This window comes from Magallana gigas, chromosome 9 (genome assembly GCF_963853765.1).
Source record: "Magallana gigas chromosome 9, xbMagGiga1.1, whole genome shotgun sequence".
Classification (NCBI taxonomy): domain Eukaryota; kingdom Metazoa; phylum Mollusca; class Bivalvia; order Ostreida; family Ostreidae; genus Magallana; species Magallana gigas.
In genome coordinates, this window is record NC_088861.1 from 15,478,480 (window position 1) to 15,494,595 (window position 16,116).

Here is a 16,116-nt window from a genome sequence, read left to right on the forward strand (position 1 = left end):
GCCCAAATGACCTTAGGTCAAAACACACCTGCTGGTTCAATTTGACACTTTTCTGTCAGTGATCTTGACCTTGCCCGAATGACCTTGGTTCAAGGTCTTGACATAACCTTAGATCATAAGCAATCTATGTTTGAAATAAGAACTTCCAATGTGTCTACATAAAAAGAGATATGGACAGGACACGAATTTTGCACTTTTTTTCTGCCAGTGACCCTGACCTTTCTCCTTTCTCAAATGACTTAAGGTCAAGGTAATGACACATCCTAGGATTATAAGCTATCTTTGTGTAAAGTAAGAACTTCCAATGTTTATTCATAAGAGGACATGGAAAGGACACGTATTTTGCACAGACAGACGGACGGACAAGTTGATTCCTATATACATTCCCAAACTTCGTTTTTTTTTTTTTTTTTGGGGGGGGGGGGCACTGAACATAGATCTAGAAACGTATCATTTACAGTACCGATCAGTGCGTATAGTTGACTCCAAAAGCAATTCTCTAGTAAACCCCGAGTGGAACCAAATTTACAAAAAGTAATCCCAAAGTAAACCCAGATAGTAAACCCAGGGTTTTGTTGGGGTTTATCTGGTGTTAGGTTGGGTCTGATCGGTACTGTATATAAAATTTCAGGTCAATTCAAATTTTCAAGTCTTGTATATTTTTGCCCAACTTATCCATATGTATGTCATTTCATGATATTTTTCTACCACATTTTATATGGAAATATAATATTCACATACACAAGTCATTTTTACGCAAAAAGTAAATGTATATCATTCATATAAAGTTCCATATCATTCAGGTCTTTAGTATGTTCGGTCCAAACACTGTTTTAACTCCGGTTTGCCAAAGTAACTGCATAGGAGAGTTGATTAAAATCAACTTTTTGTATAGAAATATAACAAGCGTTTTGAGAGTATTACATAAGCATTACACGTCCCTTACCGGTTTGTTTTATTCTAATAAAGCTTACATTTTTTTTAAACTGTTATAAAAGAGATGTAATGCTTTAATCAGAGATAAAAGAACAGAAGAAATTCAAATAATATAGTTGATATAGAAATGAAATAAAAAAATGGGTAAAATAATACTCTCTTTTTTATCTCCTGTAATTTCGCCAAGTCCATTAGGTATTTGCTGGTAGAAATTTGCGAAAACAATGCACTGTTATGCAGAATTTTATTTCTTACCGTCTTCTGTACCCCGAATCAACAGACCAACCCGATGACGAACCCGATTGTAATAATACAACAAGTGAAAAGCTGTCAATGTGACAGCAAACCGGGTTTTCTTTTATGTGAACTGTATCCATAATCCATGTCAACCTGTATTCAGTGAAATGGATAAGGTGAAAGGGTACCCTATATGCAATATTTTGCCCAAAAATGACTAAGTTCAAAAGCTGGTATTTTTTCATTAATTATCGGAAATCTAAATCCTAGCAATATGCACACCTCTGATATATGTACAATTGATCTGCAAAAGAACAACTTCCTATCTTGAAAACTGTAGGAGGAGTTATCCGTACAATGAGGGTACCCTATATGCAATATTTTGCCAAAAAATGACTCAGTTCAAAAGCTGGTATTGTTTTCATAAATAATCAGAAATCAAAATCCTAGCAATATGCACACAGTCATCTGATATATTTACAATTTCACCATTTAATAACCGGATTTTTCCGTCGGAAAAAAAACTGTCGATTAAATTTACTACACAATGCTTGATACTTTTTTACAGAACTTATTAATTTGTAAGACACAATAAAAGGAATGATATAAGTAATACACGATATTATTACTGACTTCATACTTGCCTCGTTTATTTAATACACAACAATCCCCCTAACGAACCCGAACATTAAAAAATTGGAATATAAAAAATTAATTTTCTCGAAAATATGTCAACCAGACGCTACAAAAGTGTTAACTTGATCTGTAGTTTGACATTTTGAAGCTGTTAAGCAAATTTCATATTATTACTCAAACGCTTAAAGAAAAAAAGTGTAAGTGGGACAGACAAACGGACGGACAGGCGGACGCAGAGGAAAGCTTTAGTCCCCTCAGATGAACCCGGTAGGGGACTAATATTCACACACACTAAGTCATTTTTATGCAAAACATAAAAGTATATCATTTATATAACGTTTCAGATCGTTCAGGTCTTTAGTATGTCCCGGTCCAAACACCGTTTTACTTCCGGTTTGCCAGAGTAACTGCATAGGAGAGTTGATTAAAATCAACTCCCAAAAACCAAAATATTCTATTGTCACATTTATGTTTATAACTCATTTTTATCCACCAATTAATGTTGATAATGTTCAAAATCAATAAACTTTTATATATGACTACAAGCACATATATTCTATAGGGAATAGACTATAAACAAGAGGCACGATTTTTACTGCGAAACTGAGAGGGTCAAATAAAACCACGTGGGCTTAATTTAAATGACAATAACATTGGCATGGGTGTACGGAAGAACATAACAACATTTGTCTAACACGGAAGTTATGGTAAATAAATACATTTAACGTTTAAGGAATTATTAGCCAATATGTCACAAGTACATTGTAAAATATATCACCGACTCAATTAATCAGTAAATATCGCTATTATAATACATTGTACCAAAAAGAAAGTATTTACCAAGGTTTTATCAAAATTAAATACAATTGGGGTCGGGTACTAGGAAAATATATACGATTATATCATTCTTTGAGATGAATATCATTAAAGCGATTTGTAGCCGTATGTATACTGTCTTGGGCATTAATAATAAAATAGTGCATCACAGTGGAGCATTCTCTTGTGACAGGAAGTATTTTTTTAAATGTATTTTTCATTCTGAAGTATCTCATGACACCACACAACTATACAGGTTCACTCTGTGTCATGGTGTACTATTACATGTACATGTAACCATACATAAATTCTGAGTTGTTTATCTATTTGTTCTATATTTATAGGATATTTCTCCTTTGAAACGCCCCCTCTTGTTTGTCATGTTTTAATGTATAGCAAAAAGGTCTACAGGGATTTTGCATTGCAAACGACATGATAGTACCCCTGATGAATACGTTAAAAATTGTGCGAGGTGATCCGAGTACTTCTGAATGGAGAAAAAAATATAGATATTTTGCAGTATAAATTTCCGTAGAAAATCTGTTTTTGTTTCTGTCAATTACTCCGGGTCAAAAGAGTTATGTAAATTAAGAAATATTGGGTATTTTTTCTCTCATTGGTTTTAATTGATCATGCATTTTTTTTTTACAAGTATATGAATTTTCGTTGAGATGACTAAAAGATAAACAGTGTAACCTGGGAAAAACTATAAAGTCATGCGCAGCAATAAACGATCGGCAAGGTTTCCTTAATTTATAGGTAAAGAATTACTTAACAAGGATTTTAAAAAAGAATTTTCTTCCTGGAAAGAGAAATTCATACATGATGAAAGGGTTTATCTTTGCGTTTGCAGTCAGTTATTTCATTATATCGTCAATAGGTAAGTTATTGGCCTACATATTTTTGTAGAACAAAAGTAGCACATTTTCATGCTTAACCCTTTTTTTTGTTCCTTAGGTTAATTTTGTTTGTTAAAGGCATTATAAGCGAGTCGCAATTGATTTATATCGTGTTTTGTAAACTTAAAGTATTGTCACGTACTATTAAAGGTATATGTAGTGTATTTTTCATGCTAAGAAATATTTGATTTATTTATTTATTTAAATATGTTATATAAAGATATACTTTCACAATAAATTACGCAAATTATATCAATCGGGTTAAAAAGATATAGAAACTAATAAATATTTTTTTCTAATTATTCTGGAGTCCACAATAAATACAGCACTTGAATTAATCTCGCCTGAAATCGGTCACGTGATACCACGCGCAGTTTCTCACAACAACAATGGCGACGAAAGATAGGCATTCCGTTAAGTTTGACATATTTGGCAAAGAAAGAAATAAGAGACAGACTGACAAAGATAAGAAAAAGGGAAGATTGCCATCGGAGACCATGTAGATTAATGGAATAGGAATTAAAGCCGAATTAAACTTAAGTTTTTATCATGAGGTTGTAGGGGTTTTGCTAGTCAGGTTGGTAAGTGCTCCATGTGTTCCATGTCTTTACTTTTTAAGTTATAAATCACGTGTGGATTTTCGTTTAGAGGAATTTGTGAATAAAGAATATATAAACACTCTCGGTACATGCATCCCTCAGGGAGAGTGGTATTTACTCCGTTTATCTCCCGACTAAAATAAAGAACCACCCCATCCATTAGCACAATTCCTAACCTCCCTCCCCACATCATGATGCCTGCAACAAATCTTTTTAGGTCACCTGAGTAAACTCGGGTGACCTATTGCTATCTGTTTTCGTCCGGCGTCGTGCGTTAACATTTTTACACTTTTAACTTCTTTTTAAAAACTAAAATGCTAATTGTTAGCATTTTTTGTGTGAAGCATCTCTATGGTAAGAGAATAAGAGGAATCTGAATTGTGAATTTCATGGCTCTACCACCCCCGGGGCGCCACAGGCGGAAAAAACAACGCATGGTTATGATACCACTAACCTCTTTACCTTAATTGTGAAATGGCCCCTGGGTCAGGACCTAGTTAGGGGGGGGGCAATTTGGCCATAGAGTGTTAAAGCATAAAAAGGTTTAAAAATGTTCATCTATACTCCTAAGAAAAACTGACTTCATAATTATGTTTAACAGGAAGTCCTCGACTAACAGTATAAATTGAATGTCCCCTGGAGTATGGGTTATGACTCTAGGACAGGGCCAAAATAGTCATATAGTGTTAATGCATTTAATGTTTAAAAAATTGTCTTCTCTAATTCAGCTGATACTGAATAAAAACTGACTGCGTATAAAGGAAGAAAATAAAGCCGTCTATCAAAATGTTAAATTTCATGTCTCCCTATATAGGGATTTGAATCAAATCACTCATGTATAGACGACTTTTTCCCGCAATTACGTCATATTTTCTGTGCACATAAATAGTCACGTGAAGCACCCGCCATTACAACCGTGAAACCTTGAAGATGTATAAAGGCGGAAGTGGGGAATCTTGTGCAGTTTTTTAACTGTACTGTGCAGTTTTTAATTGCACTATCGACAGAAAGGTGTTTTATTTATGGAAGCAATCAATATACAAAGAGCACGGAGTTAATCTGCACAAAGATTGCCCCTGTGTCGTCCCGTTCAGCCTGCATAAAATACTCAAAGAGGAGAGCGAGAGACTGAAATGGCAGCGGGCATTACATCGGAATGTTCGTGTGTTCCACGCATTTTATTGACGGGCGACCAACAGCACGATATCCAACACCCAGGTTAACTGCGCTTGCATCGCTGTCGAACGGTAGTATGCGGAAAAACTCACAGGAGCTTGGTTGTTGGATAGTGAAGTTCTGAATTTTTTGTTCCCGAAGAAAAAATTGATTAAGATTGGTAATCTTAGATGTATTTCTATGTATTGCATAAAATAAATACACTAAAACCCCCCGTTTCAGTCATGTTAAAAAGCAACGGAAGTTGATGCAAACTCTCCATGTAATCACTGAGGAGATCCGAAAGCATTGGATAAACCAAGAGGAATATCTTTTCGCGGAAGTTTTGCTCTCTCTAGATTTATCATACATTTTCGGAACATCTCAGTGATTATATGGAGAATTTACGTCACTCAAAACTAAACTTCCGTTGCTTTCGATAAGTTTGGCAAGTATCTAGTACATTTCGGAACGATGTGTTTATTATGCAGCATACAGATGAAGTCAGACGATAGGAATAAGTCATTTGAATATTTTCCAAACTATATCTTGTCAGAAATCGTTGGAGAAATTGAAGAACTTGTTTAAAACATAGCTTGAAACGAGGACCCCCTATAAATCCAAGATGGCGAGTGTCGTCCCTTTACTTTTTTTAATGTACATTGAATACACTTTTTTAACATGACTGAAACGGGGGGGGGGGGGGGGTTCAGTGAATTTATTTATTGCAATTCACAGAAATACTCATAAGATTACCAATCTTAATCAATTGTTTCTTCGGGAACAAATAATTAAGAACTTCACTATCCAACAACCAAGCCCCTGTAGAAAAACTCGGGTTGACAATACGGTCTGCCAACCCGAATATTTATGAATGAAAACATTAACATAACTGTTACAGTGAATATGCATGAGACTATTGATATGCTATTTAAATAAGGTTGCATATAAAATGTGTGAAAATAAGGTTTGTATAATCAGGGATGTCCTGGTATATTTTGAAGTATATTCTTAGCTTGACAGAACTGTCAAGTTCTTTGTGTGTTGTATTGGTTTCTGAAGATGAAGTTGAGTCTGTCAACACTGATCGGTCTACCATTGAACCAAAAACAACATCATTTTCCACTCAAACAGAAATGAATGAAAGCAGATCGGCACGCAGTGGATAGATCCCACACTACACGAGCAGGAATATGCAAGGCCCTGTATTTCAGGATCTAGAGATACAGGAACACCAATGAGACCCGGTGAGACTGAAGACAAGGGAGTAAACTGCATCTCTTTACATTATCGCTTAACCTCTGCTGACATATCGTCCGACTTCTTATCCTTGCTGTACACAGGACTGCCTTTGAAAAATTTTAAAACTGTTTTGAGTGTTATGCAAAATATGGATGACCCACTTAAATTTACCATTCCTGTTTCAGGTCAAGTTTTGTTGGTTCCTAAAAAGTTACGGCTAAGTCTACTGTTCGGGGATATTGCCAACAGATATGGAATACCGGGGTCTCATGTATGCACCATTTTAAATTAAAGATTTGAAACTGAAGAACCTATAAGTTTTGCTTCCCCGTGAAACAATTCGAGCAACTAGGCCAGTCTTTTCGTGAAAACTATCCAAAGACTACAATCATCATTGATTGTTCCGAGACTTTCAATTAACGAGCAAAAAACTTGTAAACAAGAGGTGAAACCTACAGTCATTACAAGTCCCACAATACAGGAAATTATGTGGTTGGTATCGCATAACACGGACAAACAATGTTCATTTCTAAGGGTTTTGGGAGACTTTCTAGTGATAAAGCAATTGTAGAATAATTTGGCATTTTAAACTACCGTCTTCAAGGAGATGAAATCATGGCCGATCGTGGCTTTACCATTTGTGACTTGCTCTTTCATCTGAAAGTGAAACTTAACATTCCAGCTTTTACGTATACCAAAGGTAAAGACCACCTTTCAGAAGAGGATGTAAAAAAAACGCGACGAATTGCCATCGTACGGATTCCCATGGAAAGGTCTTTTGGACGTTTAAAGGTGTTGTGTTCCGCTTACTAAGTCAGGTAGTTCCAGTTACCTCCGCAAAGAAGCTCCGTGACTACTTGATCGTTTGTGTTGCATTGGTAAATTTGAGATCTGATCTTAATAAAGATGATGATGAGTGCAAATGATATTTCAAAGTTTCACTGATGTAACAGTAAATATTTGAATGTTTCACGGATGTATATGACACAAAGTTGAAACATAAATTTTGTGTTAGGTTTTATATACCAGTCTAATTAAGGTCTTTATGATGCCTTGAGTATATCTGCTGATAGTCTTACAAATGCTAATGATGTTTTTAGGTAAAGCCATATTTTGAATTAAAACTATTGTTAGAAGTCTTTATTAATATGATGAAAATTAAATTCTACATCATTTATATCTTTTTTAAACATTTATTTGTGTAAAATTGAGGATAGAAGATGTGGTGTGATAATGAACGTATTTTGAATACTTTTCATGCTCAGGAAGAAATAATTAACACAGACTGAAAAAATAGTTGACTGTATAATTTCAGTTTTACGTCTGACATCACAAACTTCATCTATCTGCATATACATGTATATGCATCAATTAGAAAATTTAACATATTTGTTACTAATCTTAAATCTGCCAGATAAAAAGTCATTGACTGTTCTTGGTAAAAGTTTTTGAAGTAAAATAAACATAGTCTTGAAATAGCTGCTTTACAAAACTGTTGGTCGTATTGTACATCAATGACCTTGTAATATAACAAGTTTGCACAGCTTCGGTAAATCAGACAGTTAATTGTTTAGCTGTGCCAAATTAGCAAATTTTGATGCACTAACAACGTATTATACTATAAATACTATACATTCTATTGGTAATTCGGTACGATCTCTACATTATGGTTGATAACCGGTATAATGCAACTTGTTTTGTTAAGATGCTCTGCATTTTCAGTCTAAACGATAGTTGTTTTTGCTGCTAGAAAAAAAAAAAAAAATATATATATATATATATATATATATATATATATATATATATATATATATATATATATATATATATATATATATATATATATATATATATATATAATGAAAAATAAATTGTGCTTTTTCTTTGTTTTAGTGCATGTTTCCTCTGTTTTAATTGTTTAAAATTTTCTCTTTACTAACCATATTCAGCTGTGTCAAGTTACGAATTATAAGCAAGATACAGAGCTTTGCTCACAGAACTGAGGCCATGCTTTTGTTCATTCTGAATAGGAAATAAAAAGTTTAAAAATCTTAAGTTGAATTTAACTCTTGTGAACAAAAAATTGACTCAAACCAAGCAGAATTGTGAGTTCTGTATCTTGCTTATAATTCTACGATTGACGCTGACATTTTGATTTATCACTAGAAATGTCTCACTAAACGTTAAATACTTGTACAGAAAAAACTAAAGGATGATATCCTGTAACAACTTTTTGGGGCCCCCACCTTATATGATGAAACTACACCAACTTTGTTGGTTTTTCAGACACAATTAAATTAAAACGACCTCTTTAAAACAGTTTAAAACATTACTGCTACGGGGATAAATGTATTATCGCTATTTTTAAGAAAACATTACAGCGGAAAATCATCTTGATTTGTAGCCATTTGTTAATGTTGATTTTTAATAAAAATGAAAATAAAGGGTACGTGGGCCTTAGTAAAACAGAGCAATAAGATTTTTTTCAATAAAATACAATAACTAGCTAGTACAATGTAGTTGAAGATGAATATGTACCTATATGCATATTCTCATATATAATCTGATCGTTTTATAAAGTAAGGGGGCATAACTAAAATAAAGGAAACTGGAAGTTAACAGTGTACCCCCAGCAAAAATTTAGTTTTTTGGGTAAAAATGGTATTGCTAAAATGGTACAATGTCAAAGATTAAGTGAAGGAAAATAAGTGTAAAATTTTGATACACTTTTTTTTATGGTATCCTTTTCTTGTTTTTCTACCGAGGGGCCATATGGCACAATATCCTTTGAACACCCTTATAAAGCCATTGTTGCTCAGGTGAGCGATGTGGCCCCATGGGCCTCTTGTTACCGTGCGTGGTCGGTAAAAAAACCTTTTTTTACGGAATGGTAGGATTTATTCTTAAAACAACGACAGGTAGTTTTTTGTAAAACAATGTGAATTTTAAACTTATAGAAGACCATTGCCAGCTGTTAACATTCATTCTCTCTTTACTCGTTAAATACATTCAGCAAGTATTTCCACAGATCATTCTATCATTTGTTCGGTCGAGTTAGTTTTGCATAATTTTGTAATCAGCCTATATCAAACATCCATTGTATCTTGACACATAATTTTAATCATATTAGCAAGAGCGAAACGTTAAATGCAATCGGTCAAGCTTACCCATTCTACGTTTTAAACTAAAAGATAATTCCCAACGTTTTTCTTTCAAATGAGAATCGCGACACGCATTCCTATCTGGTACATTGTATAAACAATTGTTTGAAATAAAATTTGTTAAGACGCTTTAAAATTTAGAATAAATAGAAATAAATCAATTATGTACTGTAAATTATGAAAATATTGGATGACTGTGTAAAATCGAAATTCTATGGAACAAGGTAACAAATTTACCTGTATCCTTCATAATTAAATCGCACGTGAGGGAATTGGATTACATAAACAGTCAACTCGTATGTAAATAATTTCGTGTAGTTTATGCATTATCTTCATTTCTTTTACACTTAAGTTATTATTTGTTATGGAGACAAACAAATTGTGTATGAATCCTATATTTTTGTGTATGGGTGTGTAAAATTGTTTACTCGTTAAATATAAACAGTGCATGGCTACTGTACATGCTGCTTTTCAATAAAATACAAACATGAAGCATTACAAGTTAATGCAATACGTTTCCTTAATTCTAATCTTAAAAATTAATTTTGATTTTGCTTGTTTTATCGTTTTTGTTCGTGTATCGTGAAATTTCAGTAAGTTAGTGATCGTCCGTGTATCGTGAAGAATCGTTGGTGTATCGTGCGTGATCGTTCGTGTATTAGAATTGTGCGTGTCGTTTGTCAACAATAACGTTGCTACCACTGTATGCCCGACTTGACCCCAACATTTATTTTAAAAACTATAACTTAGAAAGATTAAAACTGTTTTTGAACTTACAATTAAAAATTTGGAAATTTTAAATATATGAGTTTATAATTTAATCTATTGCTTGTTTCTAAGAAAGTACGACATGCACAATTTAAATGTGAGTTTTAAAACAAAACAAAAAATTTCATTGATTATTCATGTGGGATATAAAGGTAGCAACAATACAGCGCATGCGCATATCTAGAGAGAAGGGATCAAAAAGATTGTGAGCCCTGTGGAAAATTAATTCAAATTTCTTAAAATTTACATTAATAAACAACCAGAAAATGTGCCCCAGACCCTTCCTGAAAAACTCAAATAACCGTCGGAGCACCCTGGAATATTTTTCTGGATCTGCGCCCGCAGAAGAAATACGTAATCCGCGATAGTCAGCATAAATCATAACCAGTTTAAATCTTCAAAGAAAGCGTTTTTATTATTATATTTATATCTTTCTTTTTACAAAATAATTAATTAAATGTGAATAAATTACTTCTCTTCTTATATCCAAGGTAAAAATGCTGCAGAATTTTTGTTTTATTTAAAAAAAAAATTATTTTTTTTTTTTTTGGGGGGGGGGGGTATTATCAACACGTAGTGAGAGCTCTATTTGGCCACGTAGTGTTGGTATTATCATTTGACTAATGAAAGTAAACGTTGGAATAAAGACCCCCTTTGTTTACAAAGAAGCACAGATTCATTTTTTTGACGCTGCACAGGTAACACTTTGGAATACCGATTTTGTTCTTTCGGACAATTCATTTCAAAAATACAAACGCGTGACTTTAATTGTTACAACATATTACTCATAATTATAAAAAATGATTTTTAGTAATACTACAACTGCAGTTTGATTGAATTATGTCACGCGTATGCATTTGATATAAATATAATGAAATATTAAAACATTTTCGAATAGTAGTTAAACAGATATATTATACAAATGTAAATTATTTTTGAAGTCTTTTTATACATATCTCCATCCTTCGTTCTAGCTTTCATGTAAAATTTAGCTAGCAAGTCGTCTGACTTCTCGCACTCGAAATTTACGAAGCCTCCGCTTTCGACTCGAGATATTCCCGAAATAGCTTAACGGCTGTTGCAGTTACCCTGTTGAAGTGTTCCTTGCATCAACATTTTCCATTATAACTTTCATTTCCGCGTCATTAATTGTCGCAAAACGACCGTTTACTTTAACGTCTGCAACTTCCATCTTTGTTGTTTGTTTTCGCGGAGAATGTTTTTGGTTGGTTGGGGTGAATCACGCCAGCCAATCAAATTCTTTTTTAACATTAGAGCAAAATTTCCCTTATCTATATTTAGAAAGTACAGGTCAATCCGAGTTTTTAAAGCTTATTTTTAGAAAGTACAGGTCAATTCGCATTTTTATACTTCGACACCTGATATCAAAAGAAGTAATGATAGAATTTGTTATAATGCATGAAAATAATATTAGATTTTATTAAGTAGTTGTATTGAGAAACTGAAATCGTAAATCGGTAAGGTAATGTCGTCAAATAAATTTCTTGTGGTATGAAAATGCCTGTATCTTAAATGCCAGATTTCTTTATGAAATGCTAGATAAGTAATACATATATCTTTCTTCAGAAAGCACGGTTCATAATGAGTTTGATCTATTTTCAGGTCAATGCCCACCTAATGGTACGTTTTGTAAACTGTATATTACATAATACGTATAAAAGTAAGCATTTATCTCAAGTTTATCTGAATAACAACATGATGCGCAAATAAGTAAAAATGTGTATTTTTTATTTCCCTTATTTTCAAGTTGGATACCTTGCTGTAACCAGTTGTGATGGATCAACCAAAAATGGACCATATATTTACATTGACTTCTATAAAATCAACCGTCCATGCTACTGTACGGTGATCACGTCTTTTAATGGTGATCTGCTCGTAACGTCTATGAAAGGAATCGGTCGTATATGCGAAACACAAGTAACCGTTGTAACCGTTTACACTTACAGATATATGTTTAATTGTCAGGCATCAGAAGTATCTGCCGTTTTACATGTCGAAATCAATCAATCGGTATCCGTACTAGCTGAATACTCATCACTTTCTACATCAGGAGCGTTCTATCATTGTTTGAGATTTAACGAAAACGGTACAATTACTTACTTGTCGTTCATTTTTAAGTTATGATTGGAGTTAAGGTTTGTAATGTTCGTCTTTTGAATAATTTGACCGATTTATAAACTTCCTCTTTAATGTTACTAAAAGTATAAAAAAAAAAAAACCCAATCATATTTACATGTATGAAAATGATAAAAAATACCGCTTTTTTCACATGTATCATTTATACAACATGGATACATGTATTATGCTGCTTTTTACAGTGAAGTTGACCTTTATGAAATGCAAATTAGTTTTACGATGATTGTTATCATAATATCTATGTTCCAAAGTATGATTTTCAATCTATTGCCAAAAAATGAATGAATGTTTCAAAAGAAAGCAGTTTTCAAATGCATGTACTTGTTCTACAGGCTTGGATTTATTATTACATTTTGTTCATACTCTCAGGGGGTTTAGGTGGAAATCTTAGTGTAGTATGTTGAAGTAACCATTCAGCAGAAACAACATCAATGGAAACATCTACTACAACCGCTTCGTCTACTACACGATTTATAAGTACAACTTCTGAGTTGTCATCAGTGGAACTTATAACTACATCTGCAATAAATGAGAATATATCGGATGCTACTGGGTCAACTGCTGCTACTTTGTCGGAGGAAAATAAATGTGATTCTTTAATTGGTAGATTTTTTTTTTAATATATGATATCTAAAAATCCAAACCTGCTGATTATTGTCAACTTTACGAAAGAAGTTTCGTTTAAACTATTGTCAAATGCAATAAGTTCATGTAGAACCTGTAGAATTTGGAAAATACCTTAAACGTTTCTTTTCTTATTTTAATAGACAGTATATTCTCACTCTGTAACGCATTATCGAAAACTAAGTTATAAATACAGAAAATATGCTTAATTACATAGAATATCTTATCTATCATCTTCTTGTGCAGATAAGGGTCTTTTTAGGGATGATGTCGATATGCAGGGCTGATTTGATCCGTATAGCACCCCTTTTGTAATTACTGTTTTTCCGCATCCATATTAAGGTCGTATTTTAGCAAACGATTTTTTCTTATTTCACTCTATTTCAGCCGAGTCACTTTTGTCCTTACAAATTTCGTTGGCTCTATTCGTGATGATTTCGACAGTTTCAACAATATTGAATATATATTTTTGTAGATACATCAAAACAAGGTATGTTTAATAAAAGTTTATTTTTATATTTGTACATCATTCACAGACATGATATGATAAAGAAAATCTTTTATGATCTGTTTGATTTGTATCGAACTATGTGTGGTTTTTATTTATTTTTTAGCTTTACCTAATGGATAACAAAACGTGATATTAGATAAAGAACATATACGATTATGATAACAAATCTTGAGAGTTTCTTATCTAAAATAACCTTACAAAAGTAACACCCATTTTGACGTCATACTGTAGATTCTTTATTAAACGCGAGAAATTCATATTCGCATAAAATCGACAGAAGCAACATTTGCAGATTTTAAAATCTTGTTTTTATTTTTTCAGTTTTGAACTGTAGGAATTTATAACAAAAAATTGTGCTCGTGATTTTATATTCTCGCGATTTGATACAAAATAGCGGAATCGCGGAATTAAGTACTCGCGTAAAATAAAGAATTTATAGTTTGCAGTGTTATATAAAACAAATTATTTCATGGATGATTTAACCATGTATTAAGTCCAACATCAACATGAAATAAATGTATAGCTATTATTTTTACACCACTACAAAATATGGTGTGTATATTTCAAAAACATTGTCATAATAACTTTAAAAAGTAATCTGATAACAAAGTTATAAATGTAAGCAAGCTATGTTTTTGCAAGCCAGCATTGAGTTTACATGGGCATATTTCAAGGAAATTATATTTTTTCACAATAGAAAGAAATCTTGGAACGGGAAATCTAACTGTAAAGGTATAAAAGACCATCGAAGTGGGACAGCAACTAATGCTGAAACCTACACAGAACTTGGAAATACGGTGTCAGGGGAATCTGAAAACCAGTACGACTCTATCTCACGCCAGGAAAACTACATAAACACGAATGTCTTTTAAACTTTTCTTACAGGTGAATTCATGTTACTTGCAATTGGACTCAATATTGGAAGTAGTACAGGGTGTTTAACAATATAATTGTCATAAATCTAAAGGCAAAAAGAATGATAACAACACAGTTACAAATACAATTTATATATCATTTTCAGCAAGAGATATTCAAAATTAATATTTCATGTCAGGGATATGAGACACCCTCCACTTCCGTTTCCACGGCAACGATAACCTCAAGTGATATGCTCCAGATGTTTACCTTTTCTAAACTTTAGAGACACGTGTGCGGCAATTCCGTATCACTGCCCTGCATGTTTCACTGTATAACTGGCGGATTCCTCGCTTAATATTGTTCTTAAGTTACTTCATCCCATCAAGATTGTCGGTATAAACTCTGTCTTTCAAATACCCCAATAGGAAAAAATCCAATGATTTTAACCAGGGGGATGTGATGTCCATGATTTTCAGTTTTATGTGAAAGATATCGTCATGAAAATGTGTCGTCTAACCACTCAAGCACTCTTGTAGCTGTTCGTGGACTACATGTAGCTCCATCTTGTTGATATCAAACACTCGATCGCGAGAAGTTGGTTGTGTTCTGTTGCAGGGCTGGTAAAAATGTTCTTTTCAGCAAATTTAGGTATCGTTCAACGTTCACACTCTCCATCAGAATCTTAAAAAAAAAATAAGGACGAATGATTTCTATTGACCAAATTGCAGCCCAAAAGTGATTTTGTCCGATTTTGTTTTTTCTCATAAAAATTTGGTTTGTCAGGACCGCAAAAGCGCATGTTTTGTTTATTTTCAGATGCATTGAAATAAATTTGAATAAAAGTGTGCCTCGTCTGAAAACCATATGCTTTCCACCAATTCCTGGCTCAGCCTTTCAATCCACATTGCAAAATCCAATCAACTTTAATGCTAGTTAGTTTTAAATGCTGCATTACTGTAAACTTGTGAGACAAAAATCGAACCGCAGAATTCTAAATACACTTCAGACACGGACACTGTCGCACTCCATCTCTCTTAACACTGACATGACTGACTTGCTAGGTGTTTCCTCAATGACAGACCTCACTCTGTCAATGTGTTCACACCTTGGCTTTTTGGGAGTGCCAGGATTTAAGTGTCTTTCATCCTTTACACTACCCTTTCGTTTAAACTTCATAGCAATCTTAATATCTGATATATAGACAGTACTTTGTTTTCTGGATACTGTTTCTTCAACAAATTCTGTAAAATTTTAGGATACTTATGTTTGTAATAGAGTTTTACAATTTCAGCTTTTTGTTGTAAATTATAGTCCATTTTGAAATCACCTGAAATTATGACATCAATTTTAACGTCACAGTGACTTCATCGTAAAATTATTTTCCCGATATTTTGCAATATCATACTTTTAAGTAATTATGCTTCTTTAAGATATTAAAGTTTCTTTGATACTATGCCTGACACTCGTTAATATGTGTGACATATATTGTGAAACACCCTGTATTACATTTATATGGT

The 16,116-nt window shown here is 33.1% G+C and overlaps 1 long non-coding RNA gene across 1 annotated transcript; it reads left to right on the forward strand.

Annotated features, from left to right (window-relative positions):
• Positions 1–3,407: 3,407 nt before the first annotated feature.
• On the forward strand, positions 3,408–14,781 carry LOC117691695 (uncharacterized). Its single transcript, XR_004603369.2, has 6 exons — positions 3,408–3,505; positions 12,073–12,090; positions 12,218–12,556; positions 12,976–13,194; positions 13,618–13,720; positions 14,439–14,781. It is a non-coding gene; the product is annotated as an uncharacterized lncRNA (long non-coding RNA).
• The last annotated feature ends 1,335 nt before the right edge of the window (positions 14,782–16,116 follow it).